Source organism: Cupressus sempervirens, chromosome 2 (assembly GCF_028749045.1).
Source record: "Cupressus sempervirens isolate cs-2001-9-10 chromosome 2, ASM2874904v1, whole genome shotgun sequence".
NCBI classification, from domain to species: Eukaryota; Viridiplantae; Streptophyta; class Pinopsida; order Cupressales; family Cupressaceae; genus Cupressus; species Cupressus sempervirens.
This window is the reverse complement of record NC_143119.1, coordinates 205,223,830-205,239,357: the sequence shown is the minus strand read 5'-3', so window position 1 is coordinate 205,239,357 and position 15,528 is coordinate 205,223,830.

The window sequence follows — 15,528 nt, the reverse complement described above, 5'->3', positions numbered from 1 at the left end:
TTAAAGGTTTTACAAAATGGCTATTAAACTAAATCCATTAAGAGATTTAGGAAATCACTGCTACAATTGTGAGAAAGTAACAATGAGTTGACCTAAATGAGATGCAATTGAAATTTTCTAATACAGATCTCTATTATACTTTACTAGATCCTCTTTGATTGAATAAATCTTTGTTGTTCCTAAAGGATATCTCATCCTTCTTCGAAATTCCATCACCCTTCTTCTTCACAATCAATACAGTTGTATGCTCACTCATTCATCCATTCCTCTTTTTGAATTCACAACTTGACCTTTTATTTATACCTTACAAATTATCTAGTTGGTTCATGTGCAAGTTAAAATTATGAATAATCATTACATCAATCGACCACATTCATTATGTGAAACAATTAAACCTTATTTCCCAAAATAATGAAATCCTTCATTGGCTAACCCTACTCTATAAACACTACTCTAGAAATAATTTCCAGTGTTAACCAACTAAAGCTTGGTGAATAATGAAAACTCTACAAAATCCTTAGGAGACAGAGTGAATTTTGTAAACACTAACTTTCCTTCATGATTCTTGTGAGCTTGATAGAAACAAACTTCTTCCACAGAAACCTTCATCGCTTGATTGAGCTTAGTAAAAACTATTTTCACAAAGTGAGCTTGGTAGAAACTATTTCAATGAACGCTCAGTAGAATCTATAATTTGCTTTGGTGACCAACTAAGCTCAGTAGACTCTGATAATTTCCTTGCTTACCAACTGAGCTTAGTAGACTCTATCTGATAACTGATATGACATTTGTGTAACATCAAAGACAACACACAATTGAAAAATCATATCCAACATTCATTATCACATGAAGTAAAAAAAATAATTATGAGAATCCATAAAATAATCTCATAATATCCAAAGCTAACATCTAACATTAGTTCATCCTTTAACATTCATTAAAAGTAGGACATAAACATATAACCTTGAATAGTCCATGTGAAATAAGGTATTAAAACATACCTCAACCAATTAGGATTCAATATTGGATTACCTACTTGTTTAGTTTGGAATTTTGTTCTCACCAAAAATCATAAAATGTAAGAACAATTGTGCAAAAGAGAGCATAAAAAGATGATTATCATGCACCAATCATGTTTTTTAGCTCTTTTGGCACAATCATTCTTATAATATTTTGGATCAATATCTGAAGGGTTAGGATGTGTTTTAAAAAATTATTCTTGGACTACGAGTCATGAAAAAGAGAAATATTAAACATGAAAAAGATGTACATAAATGTAATTAATTTTTAAACTTCAATTTTATAAACTTACAAAGAGAACCATAGAATTATAAGAAACTATTATGGTTTGTATTATTTGAAAATTATAGTTACAAGTGATAAAGTTATATATCTTTGATTCAGAGAGTGCAATAATGGAAATGAAGTGTTGCAAAAGGTTCAAGCTCAACTACTCTATGCCACACCCCCCCCCCCCCCCCATGTGGATGAGAACATTAAGTAAAGAGTATTTACATCCATACATATAGACATACATATATACATATATGCATACACACAAAAACACACATACATACATACATGGTTAAGTGCTACCTAACTATATCCAAGGTCTCTGAAAATTGGAGATATACTTCACTTACCAGGATGCCTATATACATGTATCCATGGGATCAAAGCCCTAGAACTACTCACTCTAACCAATATATAGTTCGAGTTTCTAATTGTTTTGATGTAGTTGTATTCCTATAACAACTAGTGACCTTTACTCACCTAATACACCTCTTTACCATCATACACCACTTTGGCAATTTTCTATAATTACAATACTATAATATCATGGTGCAACCTTTGTGTTGTAGATTATAGTTAATGTAAGGCTAACCTTTATACATCCTAACTCACTTCTTATATAGTTATGTTTTAAATCTTGTGACAATAATCAATGGGTCTTAGTAGACCAGTCAAGCTAATACTGAAACACAAATTTTAGACTTCTATTTTCAAAATCCAAGTACATATAGTGTCTTAAAATTTAAGCCTCATTGGTGAAATTACAATTTCTTTAAATAGTTAAGTGCTACCTAACTATGTCCAAGGTGTTTACACACTAGATGCATGCTCTACCTACCAGGATGCCTACATTCCCATATCCATAGGATCAAGACCCTTGAACTACTCACTCTAATCAATAGGTAGTTCTAGTTTCTCATTGTTTTAATGTAGATGTATTCCTATAACCACTAGTGAGTTGTATTCATACAACCACTCCTACAAATCAAGTGGTTTTCTATAATTACAATGCTATAATACCCTAGTGCAATCTTTGTGTTACAGTTTATAGTTTAAGTAAGGTTAACCTATATACGTCCTAACTCCCTTCTCATATAGTTATGTTTAAAAGCTTGTGACAATACCTATGGCCATGCTACCTATTAAGAGAGTTTTATTATTTTCCATTGTGCCAAGATCTCTTTATTTATGTACGTACATATACACATATATAGATATGCATGTATGAACATACATATATAGAGATCTAAAGGGCATGATAATGAGATGCAAAGATCACAGGGCACGAAAAATGAAAAATAACAATCACAAGGCATGACAACAAAATTCTAGATCTCCACTAATCTCCATAATCCACAAGATCTCTCTATATATACAGACATACATATACATGTGGATACATCCATATATATATACATATATATATATATATATACATATATATATATGCATATATATATATATATATATATATATATATATGCATATATATATATATATATGTATATATATATATATATATATATATATATACATACATGCATGCATGCATGCATCTGCATATGCAATTTTATCACCTTGGAAAACTATATTTAATCCTGCTAACTAGGAACAATTGATTGTTCATTTTATTATGCCTAATCTAATGATAGTTCTATAGATTTTTTTAATCAACCTAGCTAATTAGAAACTAGACCAATTTAACTAGATTATGGTTTGGTTCTTTCTAAAAATATCTACTGTGATATGTTTTTCTAAGATTTCTTGCCTATTTTTCATGGTTTGCATTATTTTTGTGCAAGATCTTGAGCTGAGTTAGTTAGCATGGGTTGAGAGAGTTTTATTGTTTTATTATTTGGATTCTATAATATGGGCTTTGTTTAATCATTGGTTTTTTTCAACTCATAATTTAAGTCCCAAATACATATGTAATGAAAAGACTTTAGGCAGTACCTAAGTTAAATGAACTTATTTACAAATAATTACAAAGACTAAAGAATTTGTGTCATCATTAATTTGTAATCCAAGTGAATTCATCAATAAATCATATTTATAAAAAGTGTGTGAAGAATAGAGATAATTGACTATTAGTACATCATGGGACATTGAGTATAGATGGGAAAAGATTTCACCCCATATGCGTAATAGTTCAAAAGCTTTCTACCAAGTTAAATGGAGACTAGAATCAATGCTAATACTACTTGTGTGTCTAACCTCATTATTTATTAGTCTATTTCTCTTTAACCATTGGCTGGATACTAAACTACATGTGATTTTGAGGTAAATTACCATAGTGGTTGCATGTTCTCATGTTATGAATAGGGAATATTGAAAGATTTTCTTTGTTGTTTTATATTTCCATCTTGTAGGTTGACACAAGTACAAGGAGAGATGAAATAACTAGGGCCAAAGGCACACCCAGATATCCAAACCACCTTGTAGAGTAAACACAATAGAAGAAAACAATAGAGAATAGTAGAGAGAGAGAGAGAGAGAGAGAGAGAGAGAGAGAGAGAGAGAGAGAGAGAGAGAGAGAGAGAGAGAAAGAGAGAGACAAAGAGAGAGAACAAAATACTTTATTGACTCATCAAGTAATCAACATACATGAATGGCTTTAAGGCCTTCTGGGTTATGACAAGATACAAAATGCATTCAAGATCCATGATCCAACTTCAAATTCACATTTCCAAACAAATATGCATTCCACTTTCAAAACCTTCTAAATTCTACCTTTTAACCTAATCTTAATCACTCTACTTATACTTTCCAAAAAACTTATAGAAGATTCTAGAATATTACATCAAAGAAAGGCCAACTACAAAATGTCAAAACTCTTTCCTAGACAAGATCCCATCATTAAATTTATGAACAAAATTAAATGTCAAAGTCAATTCCCACTAAGAACCAAAGCATAGACAACTCAGCTAAAGAAGGAACCAAACATCAACAAATAATAAGTTCACTTGACAAATGGAGGAACACTAGGCTAACACTGGAAAACTTAGCAACAACTAGAACTTGATAATAATTAGAACTCAGTAGCAACTAAAACTTGACAAAAGTTAGAAATTGGTAGTAACTAGAGCTTAATAGGAATGGGAACTCAGTAGTAACTAGAAATCAGCAAAAAATAGAACTTAGTATTAACTGGAACTCAGTAGTAATTAGAACTCAGTACGAACTGGAACTCAATAGTACTGGAACTCAACAGTATCTAGCACAATGAAAAAAAAAAAGTGCAAGAATATAAGGAAACCCAAGATGATTCTATATCAGACAACTAGGGTTCAAAGAAATGATTCTCCTTAATCATGCAAGTGTCACAACCTAAGTTGAATCAATCTTAGATTGAGAAATCCATGTAGCATCTTCAACTGGTCTATTTTTCCACTTCACCAAATACTTGTTGTAATATTTTCCTCTTGTGCTTTTACCAACTCTTTGAACTAATACCTATTCAACTTCTTCAATCTACTTCTTAGGATAATCATCTAATACAAAAACTTCATCAACTCACTCATGATACTTATAGAAATCAAAAACTTTAAATATAGGATATATATCCATGTTATCAGGTAACTTAATTTCATAAGCATTATCACTATCAAACTTTCTCAAGATCTTATAGGGTCCAAACTTCTTCATCTTTAGCTTACTATTGTAATATGGAGCATAATTAGAGTTGAAGGTTTATTCAATGCAATTTTCTCCCATATTATTTCTTTGGGGTTTTCGGGGTAGTGCTCACAAGATGGGCTCAAGGGGCAGCACCCCTATAGGGTCCTGGGGTAGCACTCTAGGTGCATGCCCTAGTGCAATATAGGGTAGGCTCAAAGGGAAATGACCCCATAGAGTTTTTTGAGGGCATTGCCTTGAAGCCAAAAATGACCTTATATTGTAAAAGGAATTAGCTAATATTTTTCTATTATTCTAGCCCTAATTTATTAAGGGGCAAAAAGATTGTATAAAAGGGCTTAGGGTTAGGGATTTTCATATGTGTAATGTAAAAGTTGGTTCTTGCAATGCTATTGATCTGTAAGGGATTATAGATTGTAATCATATTGTAATCACTAGATAATAATAATATTGAACTTGTTATTAATGAATGTAGCCTAAGGATTAGGTGAAGCATGTTAAATCTTGGTGTCTTGTGTTCTCTTATGTGTGATCTATTATTTTTTGATATTGGTTATATTTGTATGTAACAAATATTTTTGTTTGAGATCAATTCTAACAAGTGGTATTAGAGGTAGATGGTCCTCATATTTTTTAGTGATCCTTTCCAAGAAGGTATCACTGCTAGGTGGAAGTCTCATAGTTGAGTGGGAGCAATGGCAGATAATGGTGAGCTAAAGGCTGACATGTTTAATAGGCAAAACATTTAGTTATGGAAGATGCAAATGGAGGACAATCTCTATCAAAATGATTTATGGAAGTCGTTGGAAGGGAAACCTAAGAACCAAGGAACTATGACAAATGAGGAATGAGAGATTTTAGATAGAAAGGCACTTGGAAGAATTCGATCATGCTTGGAACCATTAGTGACATTTAACATTACATAAGTGAAGACAATCGAAGAGTTGATGCAAACCCTAGTGAAATTGGATGAAAACCCCTCTGCTTCAAATAAGGCATTTCTCATGAAGCATTTATTTACAATGAAAATAGGAGAAGATGGATTTTTTGTGGATCATTTAATCTAGTTTAATACTATTACTAGTTAGTTATCTTCTATGATTATTAATTTTCAAGAAGAAATTAGGGCTGTCTTGATTTTGTGTTCTTTTCTTGAAAGTTGGAACGGCTTGGTAATAGCTATGAGTAATTCTATTCTTGGAACTAATACCCCAAAATATCATGATGTAATCAGTATTACTTTGAGTGAGGAAGCTCATAACAAAACCTCAGGTTGATCTACATAAGGAAGCACTTTGAATACAAAAATTAGAGGCAGAATGACTGAGAGAGGAAATAATTTTGGAAATCATAGGAAATCAAGAGGGAAGTCAAAGAGGAAGAGGTCTCAATCCAAAGGACCAAGATATTTTTGGTACTATTGTAAATTAGGGCATAAGAGGAAATATTGTTCGAGTCAAAGGAAAAATCATGGGAAATCAAGAGGAAAGTCAAAGGGGAAGAGGTCTTAATCTAGAGGACAAAGAGATTGCTAGTACTATGGTAAACTAGGGCATAAGAAGAAAGATTATTGGACTTGAAGGAATAATGAAGAAGATAAACCAAAAGGGAAAAAGGAGACAAATGTGGTTAGTAGAAAATCTAAAGAGGATGCTTTGCTTCTTTCTTAAGAAAGTATTGATGATTCATGGGTTTTAGATTTAGGTGCTTTATTTCATGCTACACCTCACTAAGGTTAATTTATTGATTATGTCCAAGGGGATTTTGGGCTTGTTTATTTGGGGGATAATGAACCCTATCAGATTTTTCGAAAGGGAAAAGTTAAGATTAAGTTGCAGAATGGGAATCATTTTCTACTATAGGAGGTAGGACATGTTGCAAGGCTAAGTAGGAATTTAATTTTAGTATTATAACTCGGTGATGATGGTTATGTAGTTACTTTTAATGTTGAAAATTGGAAGGTCTCAAAATGTTTCCTTGTAGTAGAAAAAGGTGTGAAAGTAGGAGCCTTATATCTTTGTATAGGTCATATTGTTCCTTCTACTTTGATTGTTTCAGAGAAAAATGAATATTCAAGAATAGTTGCTATAGTTGACCAGAGAGAACAAATAGCTATTGTAGATTCTAATATAACACTATGGCACAATAGACTTGGGCACATGAGTGACAAAGGTATGAAAGTACTTCATTTAAAGAATGCTTTACCAGGTCTAAAATATGTCAATATGGATTTCTATGAAAGTTGTGTGTATGGAAAACAAAAGAGAGTGGCTTTTGTGAAGACTAGGAAGGAAAATAAAAGTTCAAGATTAGAGCTTGTGCATGTAGATGTATGGAGACTAGCTTAGGTATCTTCCCTTGGTGGCTCTTATTATTATGTTTCATTTATTGATGATGGAACTAGAAAAGTATGAGTTTTTTTCCTTAGATAGAAATCTAACGTATTTCAAACTTTTAAGAAATGGAAATGCTTGGTTGAAAATGACACTAGAAAAAAATTAAAATGTCTTAGATTTGATAATGGTGGTGACTATTGTAGTCATGAATTTGAACATTATTGCTCTTCTCTTGGTATTTATAGACAAAAACTATTCCAAGGACTCCATATGAGAATGGAGAGGTTAAACACACGAATAGTAATATAATGAAACATGTAAGAAGCATGAGGTTACATGCTAGGTTGCCCTCAGACATTTGGGCTGCCAATACTAATATATATTTAATTAGTAGAGGCCCCTCTGTGCCTTTGGGTTGTGGTATTCAAAAGGAAGAACAAAATGGTAAGAAGGTGAGTTATTATTTTCTAAAAACCTTTATCTGTGAAGCATTTGCTCATATAGATTCTGAAAATAGAACCAAACTAGAAGCGAAGTCAAAGAAATGTGAATTTATTGGATACTGCATTAATTAATTTGGTTAGAGGCTTTGGGATTTTAAAAATCATAAAATTGTAAGAAGTAGTGATGTCATATATTCAATGAGAAAGTGTTGTACAAAGATCTATTGTAGCAACATGAGAAGAAAGAAGATGATTATTTAGTGTTGGATGATACTTCAAAAGTCGATGTTCCAACAATTCTTCATGATCTACAACAATTGCAACAACAAATGCCACACACTCTAGTGAATGTTAGATGGTCAACAAGGTTAAGTAGACCTTTAAAAATATTTTCCCCTTCTTTGTACTCTCTATTACTTATTGATGCTAATGAACCTAAATGTTATGATATGCTAAAGCTGTGTAGGTGGATACAAAAATTTAGTGAGAGTCTACAATGAATGAAGAAGTGGACTCCATACTAAAAAATAATAAATGGATTTATGCAAGTTTCCTATAGGTAGAAAGGCTTTATAAAATAAATGTTTTTGAAAGTTAAAAGAAGAGTATGAAGGTAAGAAAATATTTAAATCCAAGTTAGTTGTAAAAGGATTTGCGTAGAAAAAAAGCATTTATTTTAATGAGATATTCTCTCCTATTGTTAAAATGACTTCTATTTGCATTGTTTTAAGTATTGTGGCTACTGAAGATTTTCATTTGGAGTAGCTTGATGTTAAAATAGCCTTCCTTCATGTTAATTTGGATGAAGAGATATATATGACACAACCATAGGGATTTGAGGTCAAAGGTAAAGAGAACTTAGTGTATAGATTGAAGAAAAGTTGATATGGCTTGAAGCAAGCACCTTGACAATGGAATATGAAATTTGATAGGTTTAAACATGAGAATGGATATAGTAGGTGTCATTTATACAATTGTGTTTATTTTAAAAGGTTAGATGATGACAACTAGATTATTTTATGTTTATATGTTGATGATATGCTTGTAGCTAGGTCTAACATGGATCACATTAAGGGGATGAAATGCCAATTTGCACATGAATTTGCTATGAAGGATTTGGGGGTAGAAAAAGAAATCCTTGGTATGAAGATTTACAGAGATAGGAAGAACAAGAAATTGACATTATCTTAGGCTAATTATATTGACAAGGTGTTGCAATGTTTCACTATGGAGAAAGCTGAAGATACTAGCATACTCTTACTTTTTCATTTGAATTTGACTAATAAGATGTGTCCCAAGACACAAGAAGAGGAGGACAAGATTTCCAAGATACCTTATGCTTCAACTATAGGAAGCTTAATGTATGCTATGGAATGTACAAAGCCAGATATTGCACATGCAATGGGAGTTGTTAGCAGGTATATGAGTCATCTAGGAATTGAGCATTGGGATGTAGTTAAATGGATTCTTAGATATTTGACAAGAACATCTAGTAAGTGTTTACATTTTGGGGGCTCTACTACTATTTTACAAGACTATGTTGACTCATATTTGGGAGGGGATATTGATACCAGGTGGAGTACTACAGGATATGTATTTACTATTAGTGGGGTAGCTGTGAGTTGGGTTTCTAGGTTATAAAAGGTTAATATTTTATCCACTATATAGGCATAGTATGTTGCTACTATAGAGGTAGCCAAACCAAAGATATGGGTTCATTTTTTCATGGAAGAATTGGGACACCCATAGAGGCATAATTATTTGTTTAAATATAGTTAGAGTGCCATTCATCTTGCAAATAATTCAGCTCTATATTCAAAGATAAAACACATATAGTTGCTATACCATTTTATTTGATCAATTTTGGATGATGGACACTTAAAGCTGGAGAAGATACATATCGATGAATTTGAATCATAAGATATGTTTACAAAGGTAGTAACAAAGGAGAAGTTGAATTGCTATTCAGCTTTAGTTGGCTTTCTAGACTAAATAAAATAAAAGAACAATAGATTCTAGGGTGGTTTGATATATTCCAGTGGGAGCTACATGTTTATTAGTGCTATGATTAGTCTCCAAGTGGGAGGTTATTATTATGGAGTCTAATTAGTTTCTAAGTGGGACATTGTTGTGATGTGGAGACTAATTAGACTCAGAAGTATATTTGACTCATTTTTCTCCCCATATTTTTTCTATGGGGGTTTAGGGGCAACACCATCAAGATAGGGTCAAGGGAAAGTGCCCCTACGAGGTCCTAGAGTAGTGCATTAGGTGCACTTCCTATTGCAGTACAGGGTGGGCTCAAGAGGCAACACCCCCATGGGGGTTTTTAGGGGTAGTGCCTTGAAGCTAAAAATGACCTTATATTATAAAAGGTGTTAGCTACTATTTTTCTATTATTCTAGCCCTAATTTCTTAAGTGGCAATAAGCTTGTGTAAAGCACTTAGGGTTAAGGATTTTCATGTGTGTGATCAAATTTTTTTGTTCTTGTGACATTATTGAGCTATAAGGGATTATGGATTGTAATTAGGTTACAATCACTATATAATAATAATATTGGACTTTCTATTGGTGGAGATAGCCCAGGGATTGGGTGAACCACATTAAATGTTGGTATTTTGTGCTCTCTTATGTGTGATCTATTATTTTCTAATATTGGTTATATTTGCATATAACTATTATTTCTTTCCAAAATTAATCCTAACACTTACTGTATGTTCCAATAGGAAAAATTCCTTTCTCCAAATGAACCATTACCTCAACACCAACTTCAAAAACATGATGTCTTCTAGACTTATCAAAATTCTCTTTGTACTTCTTACTACTTTCTTCTATCCTCAATTTTACTTTCTTATGCAAAGACCCCATGAAATCAATAAATTCTTCCCCTACAACACTTCTTGTTTCTTCACCAACAACATCCCTCAAATTTGATACTCCTCTAGGCTACATTCCTATAACAATCTCAAAAGTTATTTTCTTTGTACTCCTATTCATAAAATTATTAGGTAAAATTATAAACATGTGTCACCTTTTTGTAAAGGAAAAGGCTAACAAAAGTATAATTGTTTTCCTTCAATGCCATAAAATTGGTATTATTATTTTGAATTTGGAAATGAAGTAAACTAATGAAATGCATAGAAATGGATGAATTTTAGGATTATAATTTTTAATAATTGTTTGGAATAAGAATTGATATATTTTCCTAATTTGTATAGATAATTTTTTAGGTGTTTAAAAATGCTAAAAATTAGGGGTCTAGCTCCCACCACAAAATTATATGCAAATAAATGTATTTTCCTTTGATCTCAAACTATGTTATAGATAACATATATATCTAGAAAAATCAAAAATAAAAATTTTCTTTAGAACTATTTTTTTCTCTTTTATCAGGATTAAAATTTTAAGTCACTTGAAATTGATAGTTTTCATCTCCCACCACATTTTTCAAAACAAATCTATTCTAACTAGGAAAAAAATTATACATTCTAGAAGATGACTCTCTCCTCTAGAACGTCATATAATTTTTAGATTTCTCTGATATGATTTAATAATTTTCCTTTCTCAAACATGACATCTTTTCAAGTGTTAAAATGTGTTTGTGGAATTTTTTAATTTCAATGTACTATATCTAATTAAAACACTATAAACTCTACATGAGAATATTTTTTATTCTAAGCTCTATAAAATGGTGTTTATATGATAAAAAAAAAAAAATCATAAAAAATAGTAAGAGTTATTGAAATGACACTTTTCTAAAATAATTTTATTTCTTTAGTAATTGGATACAAACTAGTATGAAACATGCATTTAATAGACATTTCCAACTGGAAAAGTGTGAGACCATATATAACTTTGCTAGAATGAATTTATCTAAACCATGTGTTTTAAAAAAAATTAATTTTAGATAGAAATACTCAAATTTAATCATTCTAGTAAGTTAGCCTGAAAGGTGACACAGCTTTATACTTTTACCCTATTGTATGCAAACTCAACTTGTGCCAATATCATCTCCCACTCACTTGGGTTATCTCCAACTAAACATCTCAGAAAATTACCCAAGCTTCTATTTACAATCTCTATCTATTCATCTTTTTATGGATGAAAAGTAGAACTAAATTTTAACTTAATACCCATCTTCTTCCACAAAGTCTTCCAAAAATAACTAACAAACTTACTATCTTTGTTAGAAATAATACTTCTTGGTAATCCATGCAATCTCACAATCTCTTTAAAAAAAAGTTCAGCACCATGCTCAACATTTTATGTCTTTTTAGATGGTATTAAATGAGCCATTTTATAAAATCCATCCACAAAATAAAAATCATACCCCTTTACTATTTTAGGAAATCCAAGAACAAAATCCATACTGATGTCGCTCCAAGGTTTCTTAGGAATAGGAATAGGTGTGTACAAAATAGTATTATAACTTACTCCTTTTACAACTTGACAAACTCCACAACTCTTTACAAATTTTTGAACATCCTTATACATTTTTGGCTATTAATACTTCTCCTTCTACAAACTCAATGTCTCATCAATTCCAAAATATCCATCCAATCCACCACTATGCTTTTCCTTAATCAAATTAACTCTCATAGAACTTCTAGGGATACATAGTTGAATTACATTAAACAACATACCCTCTTGAATGAAATATTCATCATATAAGTACTTTTGTGATCTATTAGATTTGGTGCTCTGCACACTCTCCACACCTCAAAAAAATTAGGATCAACATCATTAAACTCTTTCATTTTGTCAAAACCAAGGACTTCAACCTTCATCTCAGTCAAGAAAGAATTGCTTTCTACTCAATGCATCAAAAACTCTATTAATAACTCCACTTTTATGCTTGATAACAAATGTGAAACTCTGTATGTATTCAACCCACTTCATATGTCTCAATTCAATTTGTGTTGGCTTCCCAAGTATTGCAAAGCTTTATGATCAATATACAACACAAACTCCTTATGAATCAAATAATGTCTCCACTTATTCAAGGCTTGAACAATAGCATAAAACTCTTCATCATAAACAACATACTTCCTTTTAGCATCATTTAACTTCTCACTAAAGAAAGCAATAAGTTTACTTTCTTAACTCAATACACCTCCTATCGCACTACTACTTGCATCACATTCAACTTGAAATACCTTATTGAAATTAGGTACAAAGCTAATACAAGTAACTTAACAACCTTTTGTTGCAAAGTCTCAAAACTATTATTAGCTCCACGTGTCTACTTGAATTCCTTTTTATCTTCTTAGTCATAGCATTACAAAAAGAACTAAAATTTCTTATAAACTTTCTATCAAAACTAGCCAAACCATAAAATGATCTTACCCCACTAGATTCTTAAGTTTAGGCCATCCCAAAACTTCTTTTACCTTCTAAGGATCCATCTTCAAACCATCATCTGAAATCAAAAATCCCAAATATACAATCTCTTCTTGCATAAAAGAACACTTTTAAATATTAATTATCAACTTTTTTTCATACAATCTTGTAATACTTGACTAACATGATCAATATTTTCTTTTTTAGTCTTAGGGAATATCAAAATTTCATCCAAATAAACAATCACAAAATTACCCAATAATCTCTTCAAAAGTTCATTCATTGATCTCATGAAAGTACTAGGTGCATTAGTCAAACAAAAAGGCATAACCAACCTTTCATACAAACCATCTTTTGTCTTAGAAGAAGTTTTCCATTAATCACCATATCTAATTTTAATATGATGATAGTCACTCTTCAAATCAATCTTGGTAAAATATTTTTTTGTACTTAAATAATTGATTATGTCATCCATCCTTAGTATAGGAAACCTTTATGTCACTGTGATATTATTAATAGATTTAGAATTAGTATACATTCTCCATTCTTTTTAGGTGCTAATATGGTAGGTACAACACATGGACTCAAACTTTCTCTGATCAAACCTTTCTACAATAACTCTTGCACTTGTTTGTTTAGTTCTTCATTCTTTTGAGGTGTCAATCTCTATGGTGCTTTATTTAGATAACTAGCTCTAGGAATTAGATCCATATAATTAGTTACACTCCTTACTAGAGGTAAACCATTAGGTATATCCTTTGCAACATCTTTACACATTCAAAAAAAATTCTATTTCGATTTGTACTTGGCCTCTACCAATTTATTTTGTTACTTGCTTCTACTATCACTCAATCATTACTACAAAAACTCAGTCTTCTAGGATTTATAGTGAAACAAACTTGGTTTCTTTTCATTTATTTTTCAAATTTTTTCCCATGACTATGCAAATTTTAATAGTAGTACATTTAACCTCATCTAGATATTCAATGAAAGGCAACAATATTTTTTTTTCCCATTTTTCCAAAGAGTATATTGATTCAATCTTCCATCATGTATAGCATATCTATTATATTTCCAAGTTCAACCTAAAAGAAATATGAAAACAATCCATAGGAATAATACAACATAGAACTTGATTAAAGTAATGTCCATTCTTGAACTTCATAATACATTGCTCACTTACTAATATCTTATGCTCATCCTTGACCCATAGAAGATGATAGGGTTTAGAATGCTTCAGCCTTTACAACTGCAACTCTGCAACCAGCTCTTCTGAAGGCATATTTGTAGAAATTCCACTATCAACGATTACCTTGCAACATTTTCTAGCCATCTTCCATCTAGTTTTGAAAAGACTTCTCCTTAGGACATGTTCATCATCACTTACCTTATTATGTAAAGTTCTTCTTACCATTAGATTTTTTCTAGCCTTAGGTCCACATGGTGAACTCTCAGTGTCTCCTTGAAGAATAACGATGCTATTACCTTGCCAACTTTTAGAGGATCTACATTCAAAGTATCTATGCCCTTCTTTACCACAAATGAGCCAATAACCATGAAAATCACCTCTAACTAAAATTACCTCTTCCTTGATGTGAATTAGTACCTCCTTGGTAAGAATTACCATCTTTCCACTTGGTCTTACCTTTGTCATCATTCTTCCATTCATATTTTCCATTATCTTGTATAGAATTATTAGATCTACCACCTTCTCCATAAGATCTACCTCTACCTCTTTAGAATCCACCACCTCTACCTCTTTGTCTTTGTTCATGCTTCTTTATCAAGATTTCCTCAACTTTCAAGGCATATTGGTATGCTTCTTCCACACTTTCCAATTTCACAAAACTTATTTCATCTTGAATTCCATATCTCAATCTATTTATGTACCTTGCAATTTTCTCAACATCATCATCCACATGTCCAGATTTGATGCCCAATCTATAAGTATACTCCTTCACGGTCATGTCTCTTTCTCTTAAATTTTGCATCTTTCTCAACATGCTAACTGGGTAATTAGTAGAAAGGAATTTTTTCTTTACCTTCTTCACCATTTTCACCCAAGTTCTGATCTTCTCCTTTCCTCTCCTTTGTCTATCAGTTCAAAAATGCTCCCACCATAGTGAGACATGTCCTTTCAAACTATTAACTACAATCTTCACCATCATATTATCAGGAGTGTTTTCATAGTCAAAGAAGTTCTCCATTTTAGAGATCCAATTTAACATAGAATTGGTAGCCAATTTTTCATCATAAGGAACAAATTCTATAGTAGGCTTTGAGTTTTCCCTTGATAATACTCTCAAAAACCTTGTCTTATCTTGATCTTCTTTAGGTTCTAGATTAAGGTTTGGTGCTGCTACTTCATCATCATTCACATCATCAAGACATGCTCCTCTCCTCTATTTCATATACACAACATCTAATCTGCTTGCAATCTATCTTACTATATCAAATATTACATTATTAGCATTTCTTC